This window comes from Oryctolagus cuniculus, chromosome X (genome assembly GCF_964237555.1).
Source record: "Oryctolagus cuniculus chromosome X, mOryCun1.1, whole genome shotgun sequence".
NCBI classification, from domain to species: Eukaryota; Metazoa; Chordata; class Mammalia; order Lagomorpha; family Leporidae; genus Oryctolagus; species Oryctolagus cuniculus.
Window position 1 is genome coordinate 92,312,173 of NC_091453.1, and position 16,048 is coordinate 92,328,220.

General features: G+C 41.5%; 1 protein-coding gene across 1 annotated transcript in view; it reads left to right on the plus strand.

The window, feature by feature from the left end:
- PCDH19 (protocadherin 19) overlaps window positions 1–16,048 on the plus strand; it is a 118,002-nt gene that overhangs the window by 7,316 nt on the left and 94,638 nt on the right. The gene's annotated exons all lie outside the window — the stretch shown is intronic.

Consider the following 16,048-nt stretch of genomic DNA (forward strand, 5'->3'; position numbering starts at 1 on the left):
CCACACACCCCCGGGCAGGCCTGGAGAGAACTTCTCTGCCTAAACCCCTTTGCATCCTCAGGTTTGCTTGCAGTGTTTCTTGGGGACGAAGGCAATGGGTTGGGCCTTTGTGTAGGGATGGGTGTTGGGAATGGAGGCCCAAGGGGTCTCAGCCCTATAAGTCCCCACGTGGTGTCCTGGCATAGTGCAAATTTGCTTCACCTGTTGCAAATACTGCATGTGGTAGCCCTAGGCCAGCGGCCGTGCCTTAGCAGGAGTCGTCAAGCAGTCTTGAAAATGAATGAAACCCTTGACTGCATACGAGCCCTTTTCCCATTGTGAGTGTCATTCAGCCCCTAAAGTCTCCTCTCTGCTTTTTCTTTTCTCACACTACTGTTCTCTAGCCTCTTGTCGAGCATGTGGATAGGCTGCCTAATGGGATGCAAGTAAAAAAATTTAAAAAGCTACTTTGCCATTTCTTCGCAGTTCTGGTGGTAACATTTGACAGTTGAAGAATTTGAAACTGTCATGAATAATGAAAATTTTAGGATTTAGCTACACATTTGAGTTAGCTTTGTTTCTTTTTACTGGGGATGAATGTTTTCAAATGCAAGTGCTTTTAACAGCACCTTGTTGTCAGATGTTTGCTGGCTATTGGATGAGGGTGAGTGGGTGGCTGGGAGAAGGCTATACATAACAATTGTTAAGTTGATTTCATTTTTCTGTAAATTGCTTAAATTCCTCTTTGGTTCAAAATTTGGTGCACCCGGAGGCACATACTGGCATATGCCTTCTAGGCCACTAATGAAAGGAATACTTCACACTTGGAGGGCATTTCCACACTTTTCAAAGCACCTTCACAACCATTGTCTCCTTTGATCCTTAAATCAGGTATCTTGATAGATTGCCTTTCTGTAGATGATGAAACAGGGATCCAGAGATGCTAAGGGACTTACAGAGACTCACAGAGTAGATCATTGAGACAGGGTGGACTAGATTGTGGACTTTATACCCTGTTCCTGAAAAATAATTCTCACCAGAATTCATGGGACCTTTAATGAGCAATTGATGGTATTCTGCTGGCAACAAATTCAACAATATTTTCTATCCACACTCTATAAATAAAGATTTATTGAAAGTCCAGTGTTGTCCCAGGTAGACTCAAGTTAAATTATTTTTAAAATTTTTATTTATTCATTTTCATTTTATTTGAAAGAGAGAGTCCTTCTATCCACTGGTTTACTCCCCAGCCATGGTTAGGTCACACCAAAGCCAGGAACCTGGAACTCAATCTGGGTCTCCCAAGTGGCGGTGCTGAGGGGAGCAAAGGAAGGGGGCAGGAACTCCAAAATGGGATCAAGGTGTCCCAAGCAGCACCTTAACAGCTCTAACAAACACCTGCTCCTCAGCTATAATTCTTAATTCCAGCGACTACTACTGGGGCCTAAACAGTAGAGTAGTTGCAGTGCTACTTATGGACCATCAAAAGTTCAGCAATGGAGAAGGAAGAATAATGTTATATCATGGAATCAGACTGTGATTTTGAATCTGGGGTTACCTCTTGTTATAGAATCTCTCTGTCTCTGTTTCCTCATCTACAAAATGAACACACCTACCTTCCATGTAATATTGTTCCAAGGAATAAAATGACATTGTGTTATATAAAGGATCTGACTCATAGGAAGCCACTAAATGGTAGATTTCCTCATCATGCAACTGCAGAATCACCATTGCAATGGCCTGAACTTGATTGTGGTTCTCTAGGCACTTATAACCAAAGAGGAATTTAGGCTGGTCCTGTGTGGACAAGATTTACAAAGTGGTATGGTCACACTGCTTATATTGGTCATTTGAACAATAGGAGTGAAAGAGGCTAAAGTTGTCAGGTGCTGACAATGCTATTGCTTGTGGAGATGGACAAGAGGATTGAATCTTGAGGGCTTGGTGGTTTTTTATGCAGTTATTTGAAGGCACTAGAGAAAAGTGAGTCCCGGTGTCTACTAAATAATGCGGCGAAGACAGGAAACAGATGTGTGACTATGTCTACATGGTTCATTGAAGATCTTGTCCTTTCTGCGAGTCTCCTATGGGCAGAATGAAAGAAATTAATTGCTTCAATTATTTAGACAAGCCATTTAAAGTCTCAGTTCTGATCCTGTGCCTGAGTCACAAAGTCAGATGCTCTCCTTATTTAACAAAATCACACAGATCTGGTGTATAGGGCTCACAAGGCCAAAATAGCAGGTACTGTACAGGGTGAAGCTAAGTGTGCATTTCCAGTATGCGTTCCTGGAAATATCAACTGACAAACATTGTCAGAAAGAGGAGGGGCCCGCACGTAGCCAAGCAAGGACCAGGCCATTTATCCTGCATCTGTCACAAAGTCCTGAAAAAGGAAAATGATACTTGCCTTCTTCATCCATACCACAAACCCCTGTACATGGACTAGATCAAATACTGATGTCCAGTGAAATCTACATAAGAGCAAGAATAAACAACTCATTCATTGTACTGATACTTGTTGAGTGCCTACTCTTTGTAAAGCACTATTCTAGTCTCTGGAGTTAGAGATGAAGAAGGGAAGAGATGCACATTCTAACGGGGAGACAAGCATTAAGTGATTTGCACCGTGGAGTGAGAAACACAACTACAGGGTGCAATGGGACAGTCTACAATCCTATATGATGTCCTGATATATTTCCTACATTTGCTTTATGTTTTCCTCAATTAATTGATCATCCAAGGAAACAACATTTATTAAGCAATTATAGCACAGAATGATAAGTGCTGTGGTGTGATGAGTCTAAGAGTATATGGAAATTTCTCTGTTAAATCATATTACTTCACTTACACTGTCGCTTATATTATTTTATTTAACCATTCTTTTATCATCAGTTCGACCCACTAGCATTTATTGTACATTTAGCATGTGCCAGATACTTGCTGGGGATACAAAAATAAACCACTTGATCCTGGACCCTAGGGAGCATACTGGGAGACAGACAAGTAAACAGGTAATTGCAGTTCAGGATAGAAACTCTTTCCAGAGCATATGTTACATTCTTACTCTCTAAGCTGGGACCAATTGGGATCCTCTGCTGAGCTACCTTTTGTGCCAAACCCACTCCCTTCATTAGCCGTACAGACGGGCTTACTCAAAATGGCATTATAGACTGCTGGAGTCAGAATTGCCACATGTATTTGCTGTGTGCTACTTCTATTCTATGGTACTTTGAAATTTATCTCCATGGCATTAGACAAAATCAGTAAGCATAGTTTTGGAGTATCCATCGTGTGCTCAGCTGTGTGGCAGGTACCATGAGAATTCCAAATAAGTTATATATAAATTTCTAGGGGCCGGCGCTATGGCATAGTAGGCTAAGCCTCTGCCTGCAGTGCCAGCATCCCATAGGGTCCCAGCTGCTCCACTTCCCATCCAACTCTCTGCTGTGGCCTGGGAAAGCAGTAGAAGATGGCCCAAGTCCTTGGGCCCCTGCACCCGTGTGGGAAGACCCAGAGGAAGCTCCTGGCTCCATTTGGGAAGTGAACCAGCAGATGGAAGACCTTTCTCTCTGTCTCTCCCTCTCTCTGTCTGTAACTCTCTCTCTCAAATAAATAAATAAGTGAATCTTTTAAAAAATTCCAAAAAAGTTATATGTAAGATATAACTTTTGCCTTCAGAGAATTCACAGTCTAGTTGGGGAGCTCAGATCACCCACATGACTTCACTAGGAAGCAATACACGGTAGTTTCAAAATTACCTGTTTCTCTGTAGGCTACTTAGTGTTCCCTTCTACTCTTTCCATGGAAGCCCTACCATCATTTACATGTAGAGTTACTGTTGAGCTCTCAATGTTTCAAGATAAATTGAGGGTTGAGGGTAACTTTTGCATTTGTGTGCAAACCTAGCCACACCTGAACATGGGTGGCTCTAGAAACGAATGAGAACGTGATTTAGAATGCAGTTATATCAGTAAGGTAAAGGGAATGGAGCACTAGTCTAGAGAATTGCAACTCAGCTTTTAGTATTACAGAGATAATCTTGCATAGAATTGGGCAGAGGTACTTCAAAAAGTTGATAAAATGGAGTGAAAAGATAAATTTATTTTGGTGCAAAAGTATTTCAATCCATGGATAGTTTTTTCATTGTATACATTTTCCATGAGCTTTTTCAAGATTCCTGGCATACCTGTCCCTCTGATGTTGGTTGGGAAATCAGCTATGTGGATTTTGTGGCTTTGTACAGAAATTTGAGGAGGCAAAGTGGATGCCTTTGCAGTTTACAGAAGAATTAGTGGTGTCATGTGTCTTTTAAATATTATAAATCGAAAGAGAAGATTTGCATTTGGTTCATGGACCTTGTGCTTGAGTAAATGAGAGAGAGAGAGAGAGAGAGAGAGAGAGAGGGAATATGAAAATATGGAGGGAGGGAAGAATGAAGAGAGAGGAGAAAAATTGAAAAAGGAGAATGGAGAATGTCAGTTTGCTAAGATTTTTCTAAGAATATTCCAGTATGTTTAGAGAGCTCCTTAGTATGGCAAATAATTTTTCTTCCAAACTTAGGGCATTGAAGCACACCTACTGGGTGCCTCTGGATGCTGGAAAGTGTTATTCCTTTGTACATCAACATTCTTAAATTACATTTTTGGTCCTAAGGGTCCAGGTGATTGTTGGAGGAAGAAAGCACAACTCATTTCTTTGACTGAGAATGGAGACTCAGGGTCTCCTAACTTCAGGAGGTGTGAGATGGCTCAAATATCCAATCTCTTTCTTGAAGCATTTTTTTTTTTAAATTTTAGTTTTCTGGTGTTGATTGTTTCTGAGCTGACAACCCTAAGGGAGTGATAGTAGGCAAGAGCTTCCAGAATTCTAGTCATAGGTGCATAGGGATTTAGATTTGGGTTTCAGTCTCAATCCTGAGTTCTCTCTGGTTTCTACCCTTTGCCTGCAAATTGTACTGTCTTTTATATGAGACATCTGAAGGGGTGTGTGTGTGTGTGTGTGTGTATGCTCTGCTAGGGTCGCTCTTGCAGCAGCTTCATAAGTAGCAATGTAGTAGCATTGGAAGAGCTGGCAGGCCGAAGTGAATACTTCTAGTTACCCTACACAGAGTCTGAATGCATGGCCATCTTGGTGCAAATAATGAAAATAAGACAGCAGTTAGGCTTTGAAACAATAAGAAAGAAAGAGAGGAAGGAATTGTTCAATGTGCTTTGATTCCTAAAACAGAGTTTTAAAGTTAGGCATTTGCAGTGATCTGAGTGAAACTCTAGGCCAAGCACATCCGCAAAGGGATCAGATGTGGATTCAGAAAGCACTAGAAACTTAACACAAACAATGAGACTGGTTTGAACAGCATGGAGCTGACACAAAGCATCACTTCTCAACCAACCCTTGAATGTGCATTTAAAAAAATTTAGTTTAGTTTTCTTATTAGGATGGGATATTGGAATCATCAAAAGTAAACCTCAGGCTATAGGACGAATCAATGCAACCCCTATCTTTGCAAACGTGCCCAGTCTAGTTTTCTTCAAAAATCAAGGGCTCTTCCTGTAGCAGCAGACAAACTGGGGCCTCCTGTTGCCTACATTGTATCTTATTGGCCCTTTCTTGTCTAGCAGAGGCAGCGCACTCCCAAGGGGATAGGCTTGCAAGATGTGTTCCAGAATAAACTGTTCCTCTGTCGTCTCCATGCAACTGCCACAGAACTGAGTTAGTTTACATTAGTATTTGCTAATTTATTATTATCATTCCTTATTGGCAATTAACTGGTTACCTTAGAGATCATCCCTCTCCCCATACACCTTCACTAAAGTTGAGCTCAGCCAGAGCGCTTGCTAATGATCCTGAGATTTCTCTCCCTAGGGGTCTGGAGGCAGGACATTTTCCAGTGAGGGTTCTGAGGCTTTGGAATTCCTCTTATTTTAGGACCACTTGTTTGGGGTTCCAGGGGTCTGCCTGGTTTTTCTCTCCCCATCAGTCAGACTTAAAAGGTGGGAGGACCTGCAGTCCTCTCCCTTCGCAACTTGTTTTATTTTATATATATATATATATATATGTATATATATATATATTTCATTTATTTATTTGAAAGGTGGAGTTACAGAGAGAGGGAGAGACAAAGAGAAAGGTCTTCAATCCACTGGTTCACTCCCCAAATGGCTGCAAGGGCCAGAGCTGAGCTGATCCGAAGCCAGGAGCTAAGAGCTTCCTCTGGGTCTCCCATGTGGGTGCAGGGGCCCAAGCACCCGGGCTATCTTGCACTGCTTTCCCAGGCCATAGCAGAGAGCTGGATAGGAAGTGGAGCAGCTGGGACCCGAATTGGCGCCCCTATGGGATGCTGGTGCTGCAGGCATAGCCTACTATGCCATAGTGTCAGCCCCTATTCTTTATATTTTATTTATCTTTATATTTATATTCTTTATATTTTAAGGAGTTATTTAATTGTTTGAAAGGCAGAGTAAAAGAGAGAGACAGAGAGAGAAAGAGATCTTCTTCCATCTGCTGTTTCACTCCCCAAATGAGTACAATCTCCAGGACTGGGCCAGGCTGAAGCTGGGGGCCTGGAATGCCATCCGGGTCTCCCACAGGGGTAGCAGCGGCCCAAGTACTTGGGCCATCTTCTGCTTTCCCAGGTGCATTAGCAGGGAACTGAATGGAAAGTGGAGCAGCTGGGACTCAACTCCTGCTCATATGGGATCCAGGTATCGGCTTCACAGGTAGCACCTTTACCTGCTATGCCACAACGTTACCTCCCCAACTTTTAAAAATTTTATTTATTTATTTATTTATTTGAAAGGCAGAGTGATAGAAGAGGGGGCTTGATCTCTTCCATCTGGTGGTTCACTCCCCAAATGTTGTCGGCATCCAGGGCTGGGCCAGGCTGAAGCCAGAAGCCTGGAACTCCATCTGGCTCTCTGATGTGGGTGGCAGGGATTCAAACACCTGGGCCATTATCTGCTGCCTCCCAGGTGTGTTAGCAGGAAGCTAGATCAGAAGCTCCTAGTAGCTACTCCAACCAGACACTGACGTGGGATGTGGTTGTCCTAAGCATCATCTTAACCTGTTGTGTCACAGCTCCCTCTCCTGCTGTCACTTATGTATATTGTGTCCAGAGACTGAAGCTAGGGGGCTTGGAGGATTGCTTATTAGGAATTAGAGAACTAAGAAAGGATGAAGTCACCTCTTGGCAAAGCCAAGTTATGATATGGCGCTGCAGTGGCTCTGAGGTGTCTGCCTGTTGTTTCAGATGTTAGCCCCTCTGCATGTGTATCTCACCTTCCAGGGCTTAGAGGAGGCCACGCCTGGCTGGATCGAGTGTCTCAGCTAAGAAGGGAAGCGGTGTGTACAAGAGTCCTGTGTGTGAGAGGTGGGAAGCTGGCTGAGAGGTGGCTTGATTTCTTAATGTGTGACTGGTTGGCCTTTGATGTGAGCCTCATTTGCTTGGAACAATTGAGAGGCTTGAAGCGAAAGTCCCAGAGGATCCGTTGTTTGCAGAAGGAAATGCTCTTCAAGTTACATTTCCCCTTTGGTTGTTGTGTCCTTACCAGTTTCTGTGTAGCTGCATAGAGGGGTCACTCAGCTTCCAGTGGGTATTCCCAGGCAGTGAGCACCTCCTGGTGTTTCCTTGTCCCCAGCCCACCCTTTTTCATGAATGATGAGGAAGGGGCTGCAGCCGCAGGAAGAGTCGCTCTGCCAGCTCAGGGGCTCGTGTTCCCTTGCAGAAGGCTTGCTTGTGCTCATTCAGCATTTTCTTAGAAATATTGACCAGAGACACATGGCTCCATTTCCGGGAAGAGCTGGTCAGAAGAGATCAGTGTTTCCACTCTGCAGTCAGGAAAATGCAGTTACAGAAAAGGCAAATGACTTGCCCAGGCACCAACATTTCACAGCCAAACTGGACTGTACATTGCTTGCCAGTGAGCCCCGTGGTGGAGCTTGCAAACATCATAGAAAACCTGCCTGGGTTCTGTGGGAGGACCCGCGGCTGTACCTTTGATTGCCCTTGTCTTCTGAAAAAGCTGAGCGCTGACAGCATTTGTTTTGTAAATTAGACCCCTCGTAAACCACAGTGGGGTCATTCTACATTGAAAGAATCCCTGTGGTGGATTCTTTTCCAAAGGAAGAAGTCCTTCTAGAATGTGAATTCTCAACCCTAACTGCTTTCCTTTGTTAAGTCAACATTTTCCCCCAATCTTGTTTACTTAGAGTGCAGTTCCTCACATCCACAGGATTTACAAAGCTGTAGAAAGGTGGGCTAATTCATTTATTTCCTTGAATGTTTTCTGGCCCTTGAATTGTCACTGGTTAGCCTTCCTGGTTGAATTTCATTTCATTTAAAAAACATTGCCATTATTTAAGAAGTAAAATATACAGGGTCAGGAAAAGACAGATAGATATATGTTATTCCGATTTAGCAAATGGTACCACTTCCTCCAGTTTGACAAAGTGAAAGACGATGTTTCTGTACTCCTCTCCCTCCGCTCTTTGTAAGCATGTGGCTGAAGGTTCAGAAGTCCACCACCAAAAATGTTGGGGCTTTTTGTCTTTGCCTCGCTGGAGCTCATCCCTAAAAAAGAGAGATGGTTCCCCCTTTGCCTTCTGAAAGGTCCCGAAGTCTGCTTCTAACACCTGTCTGTCAATCTGTCTTTTTTTTTTTTTTTTTGCAAAAAGTAATTTTCTCCCTCCCCAGATGCCTTGAGTGTTTTGAGCAGACCATTGGAGACTGAAGCCAGCAAGACGCTCAGTGTCAGGCCCTGTTCTCCTTGAGCTCCCTGTTCATGGACTAGCACCAGGGCTTCTTAATGTCAGATGCTTAAGCACTGCCTTGATATGCATAGTCTTCTGATGCTCCATTAAGTCTCTGAGTGCCAGGGTGGCCGGTTTTCAGCTTCTCCCACTGGGCCCCATCTGGCCGCTGTTCTGTGGCAAGCTGCTCTCCCTCACTGCCACCAGCACTGGCCTTGGCGGGCTCTGCTTTCTGGATTATTTTCGCTCTTAAATCTGATTTCCAGAGCATGAAGGGCACCTCTTCTCAGATTGTGTAGTTTGCTTTTCTGAACAAAATGGATTCTCTGTGTAAGCTGGCAGCAAGGAAAGGTCAATCCAAAGGCTAGATTGGTATCTATGCTCTTAGATCCTCAGCCCTCTATGCCCTTTGACACTCTGTTGGTGGCCTCTCTGAGGAACTGCTCATAAGGCTAGTCACTCTAGGGTGTGACTACTCAAATACAAGCCCAGAGATTGAGACTTGAGTAGGAAACACTCCGATAATCATTGCTGTGCGTAAACCTAGCTTGAGAATATCTTATTGTAAATATGTTCAATTCCTTGGAAATTATTTTCTAAGGCTTGGTTTTTCTTTTTGTCTTGTTTGAGTGCAATTTGTTTCAAGCCTTTCTCTTTAATTCACTTGGCTTGGGGAAGTATGTGCTTATGTGCACAGGTAGTATGCTATAAAATCATATATTTTCATTTAAAAAATCTATTCATTTGAGAGTATTTAATTTTATTTATTTGAGGGTATTTTGTTTGAGCAGGAGAGAGAGAAAGAGAGGGCCCCCATCCACTGGTTCAATTCTCAGCTACCTGCAATGATTGGGGCTGGGCTGAAGCTCAAGCAGGGAGTCAGGGAAACTCAGTTCACGTGTCCCACATGGGTGTTAGGGACCCTATCATTGGAACCATCACCCCTGCCCCCCAGGGTCTGCATTAGCAGGAAGGTGGAGTCAAGCTGGAGCAGGGAATTGAACCCAGGTACTCTGATAGGGGATTCAGGCCTCTTAAGGGCTAGGCCAAATACCCATGCCCTTATCTTTTCTAAAGCAGACTGCATTCAGAGTGGCTGGCTTAACCTTTAAGCAAAATAACCTAGTACTTGGATTTGAAACTTGACATGCTTGATGGAGGCAAGGGCTATAGAAATACAGGGATGAACAGCAGCATCTGGCTGCAGGTAATGGTACATAGCTTGTTGGAAGATGGATTTCCTCCTGTCTATTGCCAAGCACAGAGGCAGTGGTGAGAACACGGGCACATTGTACTCCTAAGACTGACATTGACTGTGATCTTGCTATACTGACCATTCTTTAATTAGTGCATTTCCATCTTCTCAAGTATAGATTTTCGAGCAATAGACTGTGCTAATAGTAGTGTTTGTTTCAAACAGCTTAGGCATGAGAACACCATGGCACTGATATTAAATAATTTTTTTGTGGTGGGATTTTTGCCTGATTTTTTTAAATCGAAAAACAATTTGAGATAGTCATGGCTCTTTAGAAACAAGCCTCAAATGTTGCAGATGAAACATCAGTTTTCTTTGTTGTTGTGAGGCTGCGAAATGGGATGTGTATCCTTTCACCTCTAGGTCATCCTTTCTCATTTTGCCTCTACTGGTAATTCTTTCAAATGGGAAAAGGGGTGTGCTCTGTTGCAGTAAAAATACAATAAGATAATGCGTGAAATGGAAAGGCAGTTAAACTGCCTTTGTACAAACTATCCATGCTTATTTCCATAATGTTGGCCTTTCCATAATGTAGTGGCCTGATGGAGCAAAGCCATCTAAAACAGGTAAGCTGTAAACGCCATGACATTGGACATTGTGGGACTCACATTCAGGAGCTCGGTCTTTGTGTGTCTGATCATCAGGTGCCTTCGAGAGGAGATCATGGAAGGTGGAGAAAAATCCAGAGCTGCAAAGGTTTGTAGCTTTGTGTGGTGTCCAACTTGGAGATACGGGATGAAAAAAATGTGTTTGATGTTTATGACACTTTGCTGTCCTCACTCTTTGAGCCTATCAGATCCCACCGTGGCAGTTGTCTTTACTGTGTGAGTGACCCCTTGTCACTGTATCACAGTCTAGAACTCTGCAATTGTGGGTTAGGGGAGGGGGTTACTAGCAAAACAGATGAAACAGAATTTAAAAGCCTCATAAAAGAGGAGATTTAGTTTATTGAAATCTGTTAGTACTAAGGAAATTAGAATTTATAATATCAAGAATTTGGAAAAATCCAAACAAATGCCAAACTGCAGCAAATCTGGAATGATATGTGAGGAGATTGGATCAGGGGGTTGCTAAGATCCCCTCTCGCTCTGGGTGTGTTTCTGTGGATTTCTGCAGCATTGATTTGAAGGGCTTCAGATAGCGGATTTCATGAAGGTTTCAGTCCCTGTTGTGACAGCGGTTGCTCTGTAGGTGGTACTGAGAGCAAGGGACTTAGGCATAGCAGGTGACAAAATAGGCACAGCCCTTTAGCTTTTAAATGAGGGCAATATATTCTGTGTGTAATCTAAGTCCTGAGTGTGTATGTCAAAACTCTGTAGCCTGCCCACTCAAACATATCTTCCTGTCCAAAGTGAGTTCCTTCGTAAACGCAGCAATGAGTACACTAACCTTGCTCTCCTACAGCTGTACTTGTTCTTGGGATGCGTAGGGAATATATTCCTTTTGCTTGGCAAACTAGACCTTTCAGGAGAACATAAATTCACTTAAATATAAATTATGTTGATTATCACGCTACCTAAAAATGCACAGAGCTGGAAGTCACCGAGCTCTCCTTTTAAAGTTAGATATTCTTGAGAACTGTTTTGTGTATCATGATAAATTATCTAACCTTTTATACCGTTGAAGGCCAACATTATGGAAATAAGCAGCTTTTGATTCTATTCTAAGGTCAGTCTAACCAAATTATGCAACTTCTAATGCAATTGCTTGAAGCTTCCACTTTGAAAGTTTTCTCATTTTAATACCTTGCAACAGAGATAAATATTTTAGCTACTATTCATGCTTAACAATGTATTTCACTGATTGTCATTCTCTTTGTGGGATTTGTTGGCACGAGAGGCAGTTCACTATGGCTTTGCTCATTTTGCTATTTGCTATAGATTATCAGCAAAGAGCCAGAATTCAATAAAAAAGTATTGTTGTTATTTTTAATTTCAGGCCATAGGAGGCTAACTGAGCCCAACAGAATCAATAAATATGAGACACTTGGGGTTTTGCCTGAGAGCCAAAAATGAAGTAGATTTTCTTTTAAACCAGATTTGGTTCCAGAATTATTAAACCAAATGCTTGTTGGAGGCTAGTGGATTGCATTCAGCAAGACTGGGTATGCCGTCAGTAACAAGGGGACGGGGAGGTCCTTGGGGGCACCCTTGGGAAGCCCCCTAAAGAGTAATTTTCAGAATCTCCTTGAGGGCAGGACCAACTCTACATAATTCCTTTTTCACAGCATCAGGCGTTTACAAATGTGTTTTGTGACTGATGAATTTAGTTCTACGGAGGTTATTGTGTCCTTTATGACGATTTGCCTTCAGCTTTAACTGTTCAGTAAGTAGTTAGCCTTTTTTCAAAAAATTATTTTGGCTTGAAAATTTTCATTCATTCATCCATCCATCCATCCAATATTTGTAGATCATCCTTTACTGACCTGGTACTTAGCCCTGAGACATATAACCCATACACAGTACCTACCTCATAGCTTATACTGTCACCCAGGAGACAGCACTAGAGGTTAAAGATAGTTCGTTCTTTCTTTTTTTTTTTTAAAAAATTATTTTTATTTATTTGAAAGACAGAGTTACAGAGAGAGAACTGTAGAGCCAGAGAAGAAGAGAGGTCTTCCATCAGCTGGTTCACTCCCCAAATGGCTGCAGCGGCCAGACCTGAGCTGATCTGAAGCCAGGAGCCAGGAGCTGCTTCCGGGTCTCCCATGCTGGTGCATGGGCCCAAGGACCTGGACCATCTTCTGCTGCTTTCCCAGGCCATAGCAGAGAGCTGGATGGGAAGTGGAGCAGCTGGGACTTGAACCCATATTGGGTGCCGGCACTGCAGGCCGGGGCTTTAACCTACTGCACCACAGCATTGGCACCTAAACATACTTTCTTTAAATCAATGAGAGAAAGCAGGGTTTATTCACTAAATTATGCCTTGTACCAGGTTAATGATTGGGAAAAATATGATTTTATTTCTCACTATCTGACAAAATAAATTCCACATTAGCTGATGAGTTAAAGATGAAAACTCAAATAATAAAATTATTAGAGGCTGGCGCCGTGGCTCAACAGGCTAATCCTCCACCTAGCGACGCCGGCACACTGGGTTCTAGTCCCGGTCGGGGCGCCAGATTCTGTCCCGGTTGCCCCTCTTCCAGGCCAGCTCTCTGCTGTGGCCCGAGAGTGCAGTGAAGGATGGCCCAAGTGCTTGGGCCCTGCACCCCATGGGAGACCAGGAGAAGCACCTGGCTCCTGCCATCGGATCAGCGCGGTGCGCTGGCCGCAGCGGCCATTGGAGGGTGAACCAACGGCAAAAGGAAGACCTTTCTCTCTGTCTCTCTCTCTCACTGTCCACTCTGCCTGTCAAAAAATAAAAAAAATAAAACAAATTATTAGAAAAAAGAAAATGCATATCCATCTAATTTTGAAATTAGAAAGGACTTCAAAAGCATATAAGCAATGGAAATGAGCACAAAGAAAAATACCAGCAGTTCTGAGTACGTAAAATTTAGAAATGTCTATATGCCCAAAAATATCATAAGCTAAATTAAAAATAAGCCATAGGCTGGGGAAATATTTTAAATATATATAGCAGACAAAGAAGCTGTATTTATTCATCTTGTTTTTCAGCTTTCTTGGGGGTAATTGACAAATAGAAATTGCATGCAATTGTGTATGCTTAGTGAAGTTTTGGTCAATGATGGACTGCAAATATGACCGTGAATACATAATGCTATAGAGTTTAGTGACACTATAGCTGCCTTACTTTGTTCAAGACCACACTATAATGTTCACACAATGACCAAATTTCTAACAACGATGCATTTCTCAGAAAGCATTACACTGTTAATCTTCTCATGACTGTATATTTAAGGTGTGTAGCTTGATGTTTTGATATAAATGTACCTTGTGGAATGATTACCATGATCAAGCTCATTAACATATCCATCACCTCATATGGTTACTGGCTTTTAAATGGTGAGAGCATTTTAAGATTTAGCCTGTTAGCAAATTTCACAAATACAATCCAGTGTTGTTAACTATAGTGACCATGCTGTACATTATTAGATCTCTAGAACTTAACTTTGCACAACTGAAACTTTGTACACGTTCATCAATATCTCCCAGTTTCCCCAACCTAGAATCTCTGGATACCATCATTCTACTCTGCTTCTATGAAGAACTTAATTTTATTAATTCATTAACTAACTCAGCCAATATTTATAGAGCATTCACTACATGCTAGTCACCATTCAAGATACTGGGGATGAAACAGTGAGAAAAATGAAGTCCTGTCCCTATTGAATTTGCATTTTTATTTGCAGGGACAAATAATAAGTACTTCTATAAGATGTTAGATGGTGATATGGAGAAAAATAAGGAAGTATGAAATGTTGTGTCAGGAATGAGGACTGCTATAAGGAGGGGACATTTAAGAAATACCCTTATACATAAAGATCTCTGACAGATCAATAAAAAGACAAACACTACAATAGAAAAAATGTAATATGAATACAAATAGGTAATTAATAAAGAAGCTGTACACATGGTCAATAGACGTAAGGAAATATTTTAATATTAATAAATAATAGCAATGGAATGCATTATTAACTTTTAATTGCAAAAATTATACATATTCCTAAAAAGTCAAGCAGTATAGAATTGTATAAAATAGAAGTTAATTTTCCACAACTCTTTGTTCACCAGTCCATCACCTTGGGGGAATCATAGGCAACAATTTGATATGTGAGATGTTATCTTTTAGTTATGAAATTAACAGATTTAAAAAATATTCAGTGGTGGCAAGGATATGGCTTTGATACATTATTACATGGAATATAATCAATAGAACTGATACAGTCTTTCTTGGGGCCCATTTGTTGAAACATATTAGAAGTCATAGGGTACCCAATATTTCTGCTTTTGGACTCTAGCTCAAGGATACTTTTATGTCTACATAGAAATTAATGTACATGGACTGACACTGTGAGGAAGTGGGTTTAAGTCACCACGTGCCATGCTGGCATCCCATATAGATGTCAGTTCAGGTCTTGGCTGCTCCACTTCTGATCCAGCTCCCTGCTGATGCGCCTGGAAAAGCAGCAGGAGATTGCCCAAGTACGTGGCCCCTGCAACTATGTGGGAGACCCAGCTGAAGCTCCTGGCTCCTGGCTCAGCCTAGCCCAGCCCTGACCATTGCAACCATTTGGGGAGTGAAATAGTAGATGGAAGATCAATCTCTCTCTCCCTCTCTCTTTGTAACGCCACCTTTCAAATAAATAAATAAATTTTTAAAAAAGAAATTTATGTACAAGGATGTTAATCTCAGTATAATTTCTAGAAATAACATTCTGAATATCCTAAATAGCATTGATATGAGAATAGCTAAAATATAGTTCAGATTAAGCATCCCTAATCTGAAAATCTGGAATCCAAAAATAGTTTGGATTCCAGGGCCCTAATTTGAAATTCATATTAGGGATGCACAATTGTTAACATCTATGCAGACATTCCCAAATCTGAAAAACTTCAAAATCTGAAGCACCTCTAGTCCCAGGCATTTCAGATAAGGCATATTCAACCTGTGTGATACATACATATGCTGGAATACTATGAAACTATTCAAATAATATCTTAAAAATTATTTAATGACACAAGAAAATGCTCATGGTGTAGCAGACATCAATTTAAAAATGGTATGTATAAATGGCTTCCAATTGTTTGAAAATATATGCACATAGAGATTTTAAAATGGCATGTATAAATGGCTTCCAATTGTTTGAAAATATATGCACACAGAAAAAAGACTGGAAGGAAAATTAGCAAAGCATTAACTGTTGTCTAAGTTTGCAAGAAATCAGGTAAATTTTAATTTTTAATTATACTTTTCTAATTTTCTAAATCTAAGTATATTTTTTGAACATATATTATTTTTGAGATCAGAAAAACAGTTATTCAAAAATGTTGACTACTATTCCATAAAGTACAATGGTACTTCAAAAAGCTCATGGGAAAAAAATGGAATTAAAAGCTAAATTTATTTTGGTGCAAAAAATGTTGAAATCTGTGAACAACT